The sequence below is a fragment of the Lactuca serriola genome, chromosome 1 (assembly GCF_051521515.1).
Source record: "Lactuca serriola cultivar US96UC23 chromosome 1, Lser_US96UC23_V15, whole genome shotgun sequence".
NCBI lineage: Eukaryota > Viridiplantae > Streptophyta > Magnoliopsida > Asterales > Asteraceae > Lactuca > Lactuca serriola.
The window spans coordinates 72,704,561-72,721,878 of record NC_136408.1 but is presented as its reverse complement, the minus strand read 5'-3'; the positions used below and the strand labels follow the sequence as shown (position 1 = coordinate 72,721,878).

Below are 17,318 nucleotides of genomic sequence, written 5' to 3'. Positions count from 1 at the left end.
AAATTCTAGCATAATAATCACTAGCCTTCCCTTCAATCATCACCATTGCCTTATGTTTAGCCCTGTTACATTTACTGAGAGATAGGGTGATCTTGAATTTTGTCCTAATGAGTTCCCTCAGTTCTTTAAGTTTAATAGATGGGTTGAAAATAATCTCCTTCACAAGATGAGAAGCAATCCATTGAGGGGATACAAGGTGTCCAAAAGTAAACTTTCTTGAACACGAGTGCTTCTTTTTCATTGACTTTACTTGGATTGTTCTTTCTGTGTTCATCCATGATGCATACAAACGAAAATCACATTTTTTTTGTCTGTATCTCTACCACATCTAGCTACTAACCTAGTACTTACAAGTTTCTCAAACCTTAGGGGATACCCATGGGCCACATCGTAGTTAATAAGACAATTTTTCAATTGAGAAAAATTTTGATATTTCTCTCCAACCTTTGGTTCCATGAGATTCCACTCTATGGTGGGATCATGGACTGAATTGGAACCAAAAATGTCATTCTCGTCATCTTCTAGATGAACTAAATCATCTACATATTCATCTTTTTCACCAAAAAACTCAGATTCATCTTCAAAAAGTTTGGTAAGAAAAGGATCTTTAACAGATTGGAATGAAACAGTTATTACCTTTTCCCTCTCATAGTTCATGGGCATGTCTGATACGAGTATTTAATCTTCGGGATCTTCATAATCAGCGTATTTTTTTTTTGTTTTTCTTAGTTTTCTTCTTGGCATCGTTGTTGGATGCCATGGCTTTCTTCTTGAGCAATTTCAGAAAAAGCCCTAGTTTTGCATATGGACTTGTGTATCTAGAATCGCAACAATGAAACCTAGCGACAAGTGTAGAAGAAGAGAAGCGACGTATAATGGAGGGGATGATATACATACGTACTTGATACCGGCTATTGACTTAGTCAACCGGTTATCTCTTCTAAATAACAAAGATCCTCCAAAAATGTGGTCTTTTTAGGAAAAAAGTAAAACATTTGGTTTAAATAGAAAAAAAGTGTAAATATAAGGTCTATTTTGGAAAAAATCCCAACTTTAATATATATATATATATATATATATATATATATATATATATATATATATATATATATATATATATATATAATGGAATGGGGAGAAGCCCACGTCGCGTGCACAGTTTAAGCCCAAAAGCAGGGGATATACGAAAAAAACTACTACTAATTATTATTATTATTTTAATATCTTCTCTAATAAAAAAATTATTTTAATGCTACAGGTCTTTCAGTCTTATAGCCTGCAACTTTTGGTTTCAACTTAAATTACATATACACAAATCTATCTCTGTAAATTAGGAAATCTAAATTTAAAATCATTTATCAATTAAATTGTAGATTTAATCAAATCTTTAATCAATCCCACAAAATCAGAAAATTCCTCAACTTAGTCCAAGTAAATCACGAATCAAATCTTATCCAATTTTTAATCCCACACATTCAATCCTTTCCTTCATCTTCATCTTTTTTTCTCGCCAAGCGATAAACCACCATGCTAATTGCAATTGGTTTTCCATAACGGTTGCAATGATGTCTATCTTTATGCTACTGTTGCAATGATGTCTACCTTTCTGCTACTGTCGTTTTTATCCGTTCTTACCTCATTGACTTCTAACGAAGCTTTCCTTCAATGTCCATCGTTCTTGGAATACAACCAAGGTTATGTTTTTGGAAAATTGTTTCATTTTCATTTGATTTTGATTACAACTTCTTTAATTTTGAAGAATATAATGATTTATTGTTTTGATGACGACTATGTTTAAAATGCTTTTGTCAACATCTTTTTGGTAAGTTTTAATAGGTTTGGTTACTCTTCAAGGATCAACAGTTTCACTCATCAAAATTGTCTTAATTTTCCATGTTGTTAACGTTTTCGTTGCCGCTATTGCTCTTTTTCCTTAATTCCTATTCATCTAGGCATGTTCTTCAATCTTTCCCTACAATATTTTATTTCTTGTTTCTGTTGAAGTTGAAAGATTCAATTATGTGCTGTGTATAGGATTTACATGCGTTTGATTTTATATTCTATTATGTTTTTTAATGCTAAAAGGGTACAATTGAGATTTTGTTGAGATTCTGAAATAGTATCCATTCATACATTACCATTTAAGGTCTGTTAAAATTCTTGATCATTCTTCTATTTGTTTATGTTTTATAAAAGACTCCCCGGTTCATATGTTCTCCAATTTCTGGATGGAATTCATGGATGTAGTGCTCAATGAAAGTCCTCATAGGTTCTTTTATGTAAAAAAGAAAACATCTAATTGTAATATAATATTGTCATTGGCGTTAAAATACTATGATATTCAAAATCAAGGAAGTTACTTAAATGGAGTAAAGGGGAATCTTTATCATCTGATTTGCAACACACTCGTGGAAAAACATCGCCCTCTCCATAAACTTGTTAGTGATCTTGGTCACCGACTCAGTAGTCTACTTGAGAGCCAAATACTTCTGTTCACTCGCACAATCTCTTCCGGGGGGAACATATTACTCCTAAAACGCGTCCTAAAATCCTCCTAAGTCATGAGCTGTAGTTCGGTTATAGAAATGGACCGAATAATACAGCCCCACCAATCCTTCACCACATGGCGTAACAGGTTCACAACGTACCTCACCTATGCCTCCTCAGGGAAAATCGGTGCGAAAGGCACCCTCCACCTCACCTATTTATCGCATACTGGCAATTAGATCCTTCTTCCCATCAACCATGGGAGGTTGACAAACAAAAAACTCACAATAAGTGATAGTCCTAGGCCTCGGTTGACTAACTCCTCTAGCTAGCCCTAAACATCTCCACTGTAACATCAAGTACAGCTTGTAACATCAATCATATCATATAATTCGACTTACTCAGACCTGTTCCGGAACCTCCCCTCCCTATCTAGTGGTTACCATATTATGGACACAAATAGAAAGAGGTTGCAACATATACATAGTGTTATCACCCCATTAATTCACTATTTACCAGCTCCTCAGAACCCTTGTGACCATTCATGCTCCGAGTATGTATCATGTTATCCAGATAGTACGGTCATCTACTATCTTCCACATATATCCATACATGTTTTTAGAATTTCGCTCAAGTCCTAAGTTTCACCTTACAGCCACTACTAGACGTCCTATCTCACACACACACACACACACACACATATATATATATATATATATATATATATATATATATATATACTAATGCACATAGTACTAATCTTCCTAGACTCTATAGGATACTGCACCGCTATCATGTCAGACAAAATCTCTACCAATATCAACGAGTCGCCTTATGAATGCACAGTTGTACAAAGTCAAGAGTAAAATAGACAGACGAATAACTGATCGAACCCTAAGGCACCAACCAAAAAAGGAACATGCAATAAGGAAAATCAAGAATTCCAAGTTTATGAGATTCTAACTGCATACAACCGTAAACCATTCACTTAACAACTTATTGATATTAACATAAACTACAATTAGCACATAGTAACCAACACATAAGGCAACAAGGCATCTCAACTAAGCAGGCAATCTAGCATGTAAATTCTAACAAAATCCTTAAGCTACATTCATGCATTACTATCAATCACATAAATAACATATCAAACAAATATGTGTATAACGGGAATCACTTTTCTTTTAAAACTCTGACTAACTATACGCATCACATCTTTCCTTTTTTTTCGTAAAAAAATATTTTTCAATTTTTTTTTTGTAAAAATCTCTCAAGCCTTAGTTTCACTATCCCAATATTTCAACCAAAATTTTCTTTTAAAATGTAAATAGTAACAACCATAAAAACATTTTCATAGACATAACATAAATATTCATTTGTTTCTGTAACATCCTATTTCAGATCGTTCTGTGATTTAAGTCTCGTGGGTCGTAATCCGGGTATGAGAAGGTTTTAAGGCTTTTAAGAAGAAAAGTTTGGACCCTTTTGGATGTGGGTAAGGTCGGTTGTGTGATAAAAGAGTTTGGTTTGTGCTTTAGAGCCCAAGGGTATTAGTAAAGGCGTTGGTTAGGGAATTTCATGAATTTTTAATATGAATTCGAGTAGGTTTTAGAAAAAAATAAAGTTGATAGAAGTGTAGGGCTTCTCGTTACCTTTCCGTGGATATAAAGAACATCAAAATCAAAGTTACAATGAAGAAGTTCTGACCATTTGATGTTTGGGTGGTTCCGGGCCAAGCTGAGTACGTTGGGCATACAAAAAGGTGCACGATGGGCATACTAAGAGAATCCTGGGTACGCTGAGCATACCAGGAGTATGCTAGGTGTATGTAATTAGTGCCCAAACCCTATTTTCGTGGTTTGAGCCCTATTTAAGTTCCTTAACTCCCCCAAACCCATTCCATTTTCAACCTCCACCCCTCCAACACCCTCTCCATGAAACCCTAACCCTAGTTGAGCCTTATGAGCTAAAAGAAGGTGTTTTTGAGTGCTTTGGAGTATGCATGGTGCACCTTGGAGAAAAAGGAACTTCTTGCAGAAGTCTTGGTTGCTTTGGAGCTTGTAGATCTGGACTTTGTTCACCCTGATCTATCTTTTAGAGGTATAAAGTTTGAATCTTGATCATGCATTTGTTAGATCTAGCTACTTTTGGGTGTTATGAGTTTTTGGTCATTTTAGTGCATAAAGTTTAGATCTTGAAAGTTTGTGACATTGTTATGGATAAAGTTGGAAACTTTATCCATCTAAACATCATTGTAATTCAGATATGAAGGTTAGAGACTTGGACTTAATGGATTAATTTGAAAAAGAGGCACCTCTAGTCCCATTTGATGCTTAAAGGCTAGATCTTGGTGGTTTGGACCATTATAATGGATAAAGTTGGAAGCTTTATCCATTATGGAGATTTTAGGATCCATAAAAATGTGATCTTGATCCTTCTATACCTTCCATGAAAGTGTCATGATGTCTTAATGGAGTAATAAGTTAAGGTTTTGCCTTTTAGACATTTTCTAGACCTAGAAAGTCATAAATGTGGAAACTTTATGACTTAGAATGATGTTGTGGGACTAGATATGAGTGTTGGATAAAAGGAATTAAGAGATTAAGCACTTAATGGAAAAGTGCCTTTTAACCGTGTACGTCGGGCGTACCTTTGAGTACGCTGCGTGTACTCACATGGGGTCCCAATTCTGGATGGTGAGTACGCCATGTGTAGAGCTGAGTATGATGGGCGTACTCAGCCTGAACTTGACTTGTTGACTTTGATTTATGTTGACCGTTGACTTTTGACTAAGTTTGACCTTGACTCAAACTTGAGGGTTATGGGTTATTAATTAAGATTTTGTATGTGGTGTTTTATGGAACTCACTAAAATTTGTGCTTACAGTGTTGATTTAAATGTGTTTCAGGTACTTTTGTAGATTTCAGAAAAGTAAAGGCATGATTGTAAACATTCGCCAGCTTATTAAGATTTGAGGATTTTGGGATACTCTGATATTGTTTTGATAAAAACTTACAATTTATGTGATGACTTGAATTTATGAGTAATATTTGGAGAATTAAAAATGAAAATTTTGTCTTGAAATTTGAGGTGTTACAATTTGGTATCAGAGCCTTGGTTTGAGGGATTCGGGGACACCCTCGGTTATGTCTGGACTCAAACTGAGGAGTTGATAAGTTTTCAAAAGAAGTGATTTTTCATCACATGATTTTCCAAGGAAATTAAAGAGTTTTGAAAGCAGATCCAAAGCGGTGTGTACAATCAGCCAGAGCCAGAGCGGTGATTTCCCAAGATACCCTTACTTGATTATGTGTTATGATGAGTTATTATTATGAGCTGATGGAATTGCATGCTAATTTAGGGCTAGGAATCTGCTCAGTATTGCATGCTAGTGTGCCTGCTTAGGAGAGATGCCTTTATGCCTGTTTTGCGAGCTAGTAGTGTTGCGTGGCTATGATTAGAGATCTCTAGGAGTTGTGAGGTAGGATTGCCTGAGTTCAATGATTCCTTTTGTGTTGTGGATAGAGCACTTAGGGTTGAATGCTAGAGTGACATTATGTGCTGGTGGAGGTGGTTCGATGCATGAATGTTGCTTGCTTTGTGCTTTGTGGAACTCATGAGTGATATGAGTTAGTTATTAATTGAATATGTCAAGTTACATGTGAAAAAGGTTGGATAATCTCAGAGTGACAGGTTTGACCCTGCTGCGCAGCTCTTGTCTGAGTCCAACCATTGTGGGGATGAGTTTGTTACTTGAAGGATTATCTGAGCTTTGTTGCATGTGATTGTATTCATGAAATAGCTAATTAACATTCTGAGGAGTTCTCCAGCGGCTGATTACATAGAAGTGTGGGATCCTAGGAGAGCCTAGGGAGTAATTTCAGTCCAATGAGTGCACTGTTTAGCAGTGAGTATTCGTTGGGGAGCGAGCATGTGGAATGGGATTGGTCAATAGTGGAGTTGAGTGGCTACTTTGAAAATCAGGAATGCTTCTCGAGGAAAGTATGGATAGATGTGGAAGATAGTATTGGGCCCGTATTACTGAAAGTAGAGGATCCGTACTCGAATCAAGGAGAATTCTAGGGGTTCTAAGTAGCAGGTTAAGGGTATATATTATGGTTTGGGTGCCATGATTCATTACAGAGTGCGTTTCCATCTTTATTGATTATCCGGTAGCAGTTGTTCAGACTGAGAATGAGCTTGGTGATTGTTGGGCCCGAGGGCCATGTCGATCGGGTTTGAATGGAGTAGGCCTTGCGAGAAAATTGAGTTTAGGTCCCGAAGGATTTGACCGGTGAGGTGCCAGTTGGAGTCGCAGACTCAAAACGGAGGTGAAGGTGATGCGCTGTTGAGGATTGCATTCTGAGTTGAGTGATTGGCCGATGGTTTGTGATGTCATTTTTTATGATGAGAATTATATTATTCCCGTTTTTCGTGTGGGATGGAAGGGATAGCAAGCTTCTGGTTTTAGAGTTTGGAGGTAAACCCCGTGGGGTAGCATATAGTTCGGTATTTGCACCAAAGGATTTTTGTAGTATGTCTACCGTGAGGTATTTCTTATGTTGTAAGAGAGTCATCAGTGGGGACTGGGACAGATGAGGACAAGGTTATTCCTTATCTGATTTTAGTAAGACGTGTTCTAGAAAATTGTTTTAGGTGATCAGAAGGAGTGTATTGGAACTGATAACCCTCATTGTCTTTGTTGTGTATCAAATGTGAGAATGGGGTCTCCTATTTCTATGTCGATTCTTACGATGGGGTACTGGTTGAGAATTCAGAGATGAAGTGTGCAATAGTCCATTTATTCCCAAATAAAGAGTCGGTGCTATTTTAGAACTGTCGAAATATCTGGTTGTACAGCTGTATGAGATCCTTGGTGATTGGAGGCAGTCACGTTGGAAGTTTCCGAAGTCTCCATCTGAGTTTCAGAATGCCTGGAGTTGACTGGTCTTTATGTTGAAGATCATAATGTGTTATGTTGTACCCTCCAAGGGTTAGGTATGATGTATCTAGTTGAGCCAGTTTGGAGTTTGGCATGTTTGCAATACCAATTGGCGGTAGTTTGAACCCTAAGTTGGGGAGAAGTGGATATTTTGTTGGAAGGATCATCGATCTGATCGAGCTGCGGCTTTAGAAGATTGGGTTATAGGGATCTATGGTCTGGGTACATGAGACTTGGGTCTAGATGTGGTCAAGGCGAGGTGCAGAACGAGATTATGCATGATGTATGTGCTTAGGAATGAATGAGTGTCTTCACGGCAGGCAGTCGTTGGTCAGAAATCTTATTTTGGTCAGTGTTCCTTTAGGGTTCGCCAATGTTCGAGTTTCAAGGCGGTTGAGTAATTGAGGTCAAGTTGCAATTATTGAGAGATTTGCCAATTTTATGTATAGATTGCTATTTATACTCCAGGAAGGGCAGCAGTTGATTTGTCAATCAACTTCAGAGTCGATATGTGTAGTTTCGCATGGATTTTTATCAGTAAACATTGGGGTTTTGGATTGTCGTCAACGCATTCTCAGTTATTGATAATTTTTTCGTACTTCATTAATAAGTTAGAGTGCTCTAAAGGTTTCGATTTGTGTAAGTTAAAGATCAGTGGTCATGACAAGCTATCATGAGATTCAGCGATAGTGTATCGTGGTTCCCGAGTATGATGCCCTGAATTGTTGGATTGTAGGATTATTATAAGACTCAGGTTTGTTCTGCTGGTAACTGGAGCATCGAAATGACTATATATCTCTTCCATATGTGGACCAATCAGCTATTTGTCGCCAGACAGGGTTGCCCAAGGGTGTAGATTTGTATTGAGGGAAGATGCTTTGTATGAGATAATCTTCATCAGGAGTAATAATGCTTAATCTAGGTGGGTGTGAGCACCTATTTATGTTGGGTCACGGAGTATGAGTTCTATGAGCTCGGTATGGTGATGGCTTGATAATGAGATTGTGGGATTGTTCAGTAATCTAGCGGTTGCGGGGTTTCAAGAGAGAGTGGATGAATCCAAGTGGGGGTAATCAGTGAGCCCATGGCGAGTGAGGGAGTGTCGTAAGACTGCGGGTAGCCGTAGCATTCACTAGTCAGTGAGAGAGTATTGTAAGACTGCGGGGAACCATAGCATTCACTAGTCAGTATGTGATGCATAGGGGTTCTTAGGCTTGGGTAGCCTTTCCATTTGAGTCTTTAAGAACCTGGTGGTCGGACCAGGTGCGAGACTGGTGGTCTCAGCGATGGTTGGGAACCGTTATATCTTGATTTAGGGAGGGGTTGTCGCAAATCGAAAGGATTGGGATGTAATGCACGTGTAGATTTGCGGATCTCGGGTCATGAGCTGAGTATCAGATTGGATATGAGTCGGTTCAATTTTGTTGTTGGACCAAGCTTTTGTGTTTGAGCTTGGCTATCAGTTTAAAGGATAGGCAGGTTGGGGATTTCAGATTTTTAGATGGATTTCGTTTTGAGTGGTTATGGTTTCCATTTGACATATTAGCCCTAGGTGGGTCGGTTCGTTTGGCTTGGGGAGGACCACAGTATGCATGGAATTAGTAAGTGGTAGGTGAAAGAGGTCGGAAGGAATGTATGACTACAGATCGATTGTAATATTCGCTTTGAGTAAAGCGAACTTCGTGATTACGTGTACAATACGATTGGTTGAGACAACTCTATTGGAGTGAACGGTTGTGGATTCGTTTTGCCAGATGTGCGAAGGTAGCCTTTGACGGTTCAACTTTTGTTTCGGAAGTCGATCTTGTATTCGGATTTGGTGTTAAGCATTGGGAGATAGTTGGGGCTTATGTTGCAAATTACAGCTGATAGTTCCGTCCGGGCATGGCCATTCAGTTCAGGGTCGAAGCTGAATTATCTTGGGTTTGGTATTGGAATGGTTCTGTCTGACAGGAGGTCAGACATAATGTAGAGTTTCAGCTCCATGTGTATCGTCGGGTTATTTTTTTAATGTCGGAGGGCAATGTATTGAGGTTCATTCTTCAGATGGGTTTTGATAGCAGTATCGGTGGTTGGTCTTCGGTACGAGGTGACCCTTCCGTTTCTTTGGGTTTCGGTCAAGATCGACTGGTATATCGAGCATAAGGGTTCTGCAGTTGATTATGGTCAACGACTTGTTCCATCAGTCGTATCAAGATAATCAGGGATATAAGCGTTTTTATTGGTATGTTATTCGAGGAGGGACTGACATGGTGATGTTTCAGCATAGACAGTCTATCGGGGAGTCAGACCAATATAGAATTCAGGTTTCGGAGAGGTAAATGTGGTTTTGCAGGGGAGAAAGGTTTATTCTTCTTCGAGTTATAGGTTTCTATTTGGGCTCGGTTGTCTTGGGGAGATCATTTTATGTTCTGAATTCTCGGTTGCGCTACTCGGGTTGTTTGGTATGATCTTGGTGTTAGTGAGGAGCGATTTCGAGGGAGAAATCTAATTTAAGTGGGGGGGGGGGGGGGAGAATTGTAACATCATGTTTCAGATCGTTTTGTAATTTAAGGCTTGTGGGTCGTAATTCGGGTATGAGAAGGTTTCGAGGCTTTTATCCTTTTGGATGTGGGTAAGGTCAATTGTGTGATAAAAGCGTTTGGTTTGTGCTTTAGATCCCAAGGGTATAGGTAAAGGTGTTGATTTGGGCCTTTCATGAATTTTTTATATGAATTCGAGTGGGTTTTAGGAAAAATAAAGTTGATAAGAAGCGTAGGGCTTCTCGTTACCTTTTAGTGGATATAAAGAACATCAAAATCGGAGTTAGAACGAAGAAGTTATGACAGTTTGAAGTTTCGATGGTTCTGGGCCAAACAGAGTACGATGGGCATACAAAAAGGTGTACGTTGGGCATACTAAGAGAATCCTGAGTATGTTGGGCGTACCACGAGTACGTTGGGCATACGCAATCAGTGCCCAAACCCTATTTTCGTGGTTTGAGCCCTATTTAAGCTCCTTTACTCCACCAAACCCACTCCATTCTCAGCCTCCACCCCTCCAACACCCCTTCCATGAAACGGTAATCCTAGTTGAGCTTTGTGAGCTAAAATAAGGTGTGTTTGAGTGCTTTGGAGTAGGCATGGTACACCTTGGAGAAAAAGGAACTTCTTGCAGAAGTCTTGGTTGTTTTGGAGCTTGTAGATCTGGACTTTGTTCACCCTGATCTATCTTTTAGAGGTATAAAGTTTGAATATTGATGATGCATTTGTTAGATCTAGCTACTTTTGGGTGTTATGAGTTTTCGGTCATTTCAGTGCATAAAGTTTAGATCTTGAGAGTTTGCGACCTTGTTATGGATAAAGTTGGAAACTTTATCCATATAAACATCATTTTAATTCAGATTTGAAGGTTGGAGACTTGGACTTAATGGATTAAGTTGAAAAAAGAGGCACTTTTGGTTCCATTTGATGCTTAAAGCCTAGATCTTGGTGGTTTGGACCATTATAATGGATAAAGTTCGAAACTTTATCCATTATGGAGATTTTAGGATCCATAAAAATGTGCTCTTGATCCTTTTATACCTTCCATGAAAGTGTCATGATGTCTTAATGGAGGAATAAGTTAAGGTTTTGCCTTTTGGACCTTTTCTAGACCTGGAAAGTCATAAAGGTGGAAATTTTATGACTTAGAATGATGTTGTGGGACTAGATCTGAGTGTTAGATGAAAGAAATTAAGAGATTAAGCACTTAATGGAAAAGTGCCTTTTGACCGAGTATGTCGGGCGTACCTTTAAGTACGTTGCAGATACTCGTATGGGGTCCCATTTTTGGATGGTGAGTACGCCATGCATAGAGCTAAGTACGCTGGGCATACTCAACCTGAAGTTGACTTGTAGACTTTGATTCTGTTGACTGTTGACTTTTGACTAAGTTTTACCTTGGGTCAAACTTGAGGGTTTTGGGTAGGTGTGAGCAGTGCAGACAAGGGATCGTGTCGTAGTGTTTCAGGGTTCGTTCATTCAGGTGAGTCTTCTTACTATACTTACCTGTGTGGTAATTTATGTGTGACTGGAGGGTCTTATTCGTGTTATTAACCGAAGGGTCATATTCTTGTTGTTGACCGGAGGGTGTTATTCGTGTTATTGATTGGAGGATCTTATTTGCTTATACTAAGACACATGATCGGAGGGTCCATACCGAGACGTGAGATCGGAGGGTCTTCACTGAGACACATGACCAAAGGGTCCTTATCGAGATATAGCCATGAGAGGCTAATTATTTGTGTATGTGGTATTTTGGGGAACTCACTAAGCTTCATGCTTACAGTGTTGATTAAATGTGTTTCATGTACTTTTGTAGATTTCGGGAAAGCGGGGGCATGATTGTACACATTCGTCGGCTTATGAAAATTTGAGGATTTGGGATACTCTGATATTGTTTTGATAATAACTTACAATTTATGTGATGACTTAAATTTATGAGTAAGATTTGGAGAATTAAAAATGAAAAATTTTGTCTTGAAATTTGAGGTGTTATAGTTTCAAACGTCATGAAAACATAATAAAGAGTTTAGTGGAAGTCTCAAAACAAATGATAGATGTGAGTATAGTCGCATTGTGCCCTTCTCTTTCTCACCAGAATAACCTGAAATACATTTAAATATATCAACTAAACACAATACTTGTGAATTCCCTAGTATACCATACATTCCACCACATATAATGTGACATCCCAAAATTTAGGTCAAAGACTGTGAACGGTCAAGTTCACAGTAAATCTTTTTTTAATTTGACTCATCGAGTTTTAATGCATTTTTCGTAAAATAAATGAGTTATTTCAACTATTATAAGATACCAGATGGTATCTTACTTCCGAATATGTAATCCGACAAACAAGTCAAACAACTCAAACTGGAACCATAGTTAATGCGTCTGAAAAATTGAAATTTCATATTAAACAGTTTTGAGCAATACAAACACTCTAGTCTCGTAGTACGTGTTTCCCTAATTTTGAAAATAGAAAGAACGTCAAAAACGAAATTTGTATGCAAAAGATATGACCGTTTCAAAAATCTAAAACCATTATAATACTGATTTTTTTTAAAATCGCTAAAAATATTTATATCCGTTGAGGGACTTGCACACCTCAAATGGAAATTCTGAAAGCATTTTTGGACTCAAATTATAGCCTAATATTTAATTTCAAATTTGATATATTTTTAGTAAAATTATTTATAAAAGTTGAAAAATCAAAAGTCTTGAGATTTATTAATCGCGAAATCTTAAACTATTGATTTCGACATAATTTCTTTTATTGATAATGTATTCCGTAATAATATAGGAATCAAAACCAATTGTGATTGATTTTACCAATAGAAATAGCCCAACACCCAATAATTTTGTGAACAACTATATAAATGAATGTATATACGGATATAGACATGTATCAAGATAAATTACATGTGGTTGGTTAAATTGTCATAAATATGTATTATATATGTGTGTATTATAAATTTAACAAACCAAGGTTTAACAAATTAATAAACTTTACATTCCTAACATACGAGTTTATATATATATATATATATATATATATATATATATATATATATATATATATATATATATATATATATATAGGGAGATAATAAAATGAGAACAATTAAAAGGTTGAGAATGCAAGAACAATTTTGGACCAATCATTTTATAAGGGTATATTAGTAACTTTATATAAATATTAATTAATGATTTCCTAAAATCTAGGGATAATGATTTTAATTACCTAAAAAAATTAGTATTTCCTTTTAGTTAATGAAATATATATAAATATATTTGTTTTTATGATTTTTCCCAAAAATAATTTATGACCGTTTCAAAAAAATTACCTAAAAAAATTAATATTTCTTTTTATTTTAAATCTGAAAAGAAAATCTTAAAAAAATTATTATTTTCTACTATTTCACGTTTTTGTTTTTCAAAAAAAAAAATGAATAGAAATCCAATCCCAAAAAATTCAATGCATTTTTTATCAATTGAAAATAAAAATAGTGTAAAAATTATCATTTCTTCATAAAATGAATACCTCTAATCATAAATAAATACACCATTCACATGAATACACTACTATTCATAAATAAGTACAATCATTCACACATGAATACATTGCAATTCACAAATGAATACACTGTTATTTATAAATTAATACACATTCTACCATATAATGAATACATCTAATCATAAATAAATACACTCATTCACATTAATACACTACTATTAATAAATGAATACAATCATTCACACATAACTACAATGTTATTCATAAATGAATACACGTGCTATTTATAAATAAATACAACCATTCACGCACCCCTCTTCATGATCCATTTTTTTTATTGTCGATCGACTACAACAACATCAAGAGTGAATCGATACTGTTGAGTTCATCGTAGCCCAAGGTGGATTGAAGGCTTCCTTCCCGTCGCTCCCTTTTGTTGTCGCTGCCAAATCAAACAAGAAGAAAAAAAAGAAGGAACCCTTACCTGTTGAATAAAATACATTTATATTCCTTCCAAGTTGTTGAAGATGTTCATTCATCCTTTGTCATTACAATCATTTAGGTCATCCATATTTACTCGACCCATCTACAAGAAATCAAATTTTTTTTTTGTATTATTGTCAACAAAGTGCTTAACTCATTAACCACATACACTTTTAATAAAAAATAATAAAGAACGATTATAATCATCGACAAGAAATAAATATATACTAAAAAACAAACAAAAAAAACAAATATGCACAGATAAATAAATCACATTCCAAACGCCTCTTATAGACTAAAAAAGTAAACCTCCTTAACGATTAAACTCAAAAAATATTGCATTCTTCATCTTCTTCCTATTCATTTCAAGCAACAAAACAACACCAAAATCTATTGATTACGCTCATCCATTTCTGTTAAAAAGCAAACCCAAAAACCCACATCAAACTCCACAAATTTCAGTCAAAACAGAAGATAAAAAAGGGAATCAAACAAACACCCACAAGAACAAAAAAAAAAAAAAAAAAAGAGGAACCCTTACCTGTTGTTGAATCAGTACATTCCTTCTCGATCACCAAACAACCAAATGTCGAAGCTTTGTCATCAGAAACCAATTGCAACACGAACAGGGAGAACTCCCATCGATTTCCCGTAGATTCCTTCACTTCTTGAATGCATTTCACCTGTATGTAAAGAAACAGTAGGAACACAAACTGTTTTCGACAACCAGGTCCGCCGTCGGCTCCTTGCCCTGCCCTAATACCACCGTATCGCCACCCCTGCTACATCCTCCTCCTTCTCGATCACTCTTCCAGTCACACCAATTCTTTCCCGCATCTTGTAATTTTGTCTAATAACCCACTACATCTAATTTCTCTCAGGGTCTGTCGTGCTCACCCCTACAATCGTCACACAATGAATATGCGTGTGTGTGTGTCTCGTTGATTCCCGATCGACCAAATCCACTATAGCTTGATCATGTTTAATTTGACTAATTTATGCTCCTTCTGTTGCTTCCATCCTTCTCCTTTCTTTAATCAAACCAAGAACCGGTGGTCTTTTTTCCCCTCCTCTTCGCGATCAATCTGCCACCATCGAACCCTCCTTCTTTCCCTCTGTTGTTCTTCATTTGCTGCCAAGAATAACCACCAAGAAGGTCTGATTTAGACGTATCTATTGAGACTGATGTACAAATGAGGGAGGCTTGCCCTAGGTATAGAGAGAAAGATGAAGTTGAAAATGGGGGAGTGAATGATGAAGTCGTAGGTTTATACAGAGAGAGATTGAGAGATTTTAGGAGTTGTTTAAAATAAGGGAATGATTAATTACCATGATACCCTTTTCTTATTTTTAATTCAAATTAATTGAATTTAAACATTTTAATAATAACAAATTTTCTATTTAATTATAGCCTTAGATCTAAGATAATAGATGGATGAGATCTGTTCTCGCGTTCTCAACCTTTTAGGTGTTCTCATTTGATCCTACTTCTATATATATATATATATATATATATATATATATATATATATATATATATATATATATATATATATTATACAAGTTATATAAAAAATTCATGATCAATGAAAGTAGATTATAATTATTAAGAAACGGTTTGTAAAAGTTTTTTAGTATACATACATGTGAATACAAGAGGAAAAACATCAATAATACATATCAAATCAAACAAATACACACAAATACATACCCATTTAAAACATACCTCAATACACACACATTACATAGACATTGAATCAAATACATTATGCAAAATACTAAAATAAAACTTATATTCTTTATTGTTAAATTGACAGCCAAACAAGGATGAAACTTATACAGTACTCAATTATTGTACAACTTGCTTTCTAACTTTGAGCTTATAATAGACCACACATAAAGAAATACTAAAATCACAACCAAAGGAAACACTCAATTACACACACAGGAAATGTGTGTTTCCTTCTGAAACTGTCAAAGAATCATCAAAGACGCAACATCCGGTTCTCACTCTTCTCCTCCGTCCCAGTCAAGAACACCTCCAATGGAGGTGTTGTTCTTGACAAATCAGTCAAACCAACGGGACATCAAACCTCCATTGCTTCTCCTTCACTTCCCTATTAAAAATCAAACACCAAACGAAACAATCCTCTTACCCTTCATCAATTTCTTGTCAAAAAAAAAAAAACAACGACAACAACAACAACAACGACCGGAGTTGCTGTTGCCTCCCTCGACTCCACCTCCTGCTTTCTTCTGTTTTGAAGGCAAGCTGAACCAACCCAAACCCCATCGATATCTATAAAAAATGAATTAAAAAAAGAGAGGAACCCTTACCTGAGTTGATAACTGCGACTTTTCCCGAATCAACAAATGGCCAAGATCGAACCTCCCTCCACCACCCATACGACTGAAAACTCGAAACCACCGGTCTCAACTAGCCCCATCGCAACACCATCTAGACCGAAGACCGAACCTTCGCACCCTGCAACCGGACGAGAAGAAGAAGCGTTGCTGCCTCCCCTCTTCCCTTCGTCGCTTCGGTCTAGTCGAACCCCGGAGACCATCTTGGCTTACGAATCGACCGACGAGCCTTCATACTTCCCTCGTCATCCTCAATCGTCTATCATCGAGTTCCTTTCAATCATCTTCGTCCCCAGCCTTCCGTTTCTTTTCGCGTCTGCTTCCATTCGATCCTTATCGACCGATTGATAAAAACAAACACGTGACAGAAAGCTCTAAGTCCTTCCGACTCTGATAGAAATAGAATAACCAAATAACCCTCAACATTCCTTTTAAAATAAGTCCTTCCCCCAAAACCTTGAAATACTCTCAATCAAAAAACAAGCCATTGTGTGTGTATTAACTAGTCACAATCCATAAAAAATATTCAATTTATTCGAAATCAACCCCTCATTTGGTATTTTTTTTTTTTATTAAAATAGTCCTAACCAATCTAATTAAATTACCAAAAGGCCCATATACTTTAGCAAAGTTACAAACCAGCCACCAAAAATTTAACTTTATCACGAAACGGTCCCGAGAGTATTGGTATCAGAGCTTGATTGTCTATAGAGAACTCATATGCTCGATAGAGGAATACAACAATAACAACTTTCTTCTAAGGTACGAGGAATCTGGTTTGAAATGTCGCTTAGGTTGTTGGATTTCAGAACGGTTTAATTGCTAAAATGGTCATGTCCTCCGGTGTTTCATGCCTGGCCCTCGTCTGTGCTTGGTAGTCTTGGAGTACAAAACATAATTTAATAATCATGCAAACCCCACCAACAATAGTATATAAGAGTTATATATAATCTGAACCGTAATGAGAACACTTAATAAAACTCTAACATGTCTCCAACTAAAACTA

The 17,318-nt window shown here is 36.6% G+C and overlaps 1 long non-coding RNA gene across 1 annotated transcript; it reads right to left on the bottom strand.

Annotated features, from left to right (window-relative positions):
- Positions 1–15,727: 15,727 nt before the first annotated feature.
- LOC145069388 (uncharacterized) lies at positions 15,728–16,792 on the bottom strand. The gene is made up of 2 exons (XR_013689475.1): positions 16,286–16,792; positions 15,728–16,065 (listed from the first exon to the last, which is right to left on the bottom strand). It is a non-coding gene; the product is annotated as an uncharacterized LOC145069388 (long non-coding RNA).
- Between the last annotated feature and the right edge of the window lie 526 nt (positions 16,793–17,318).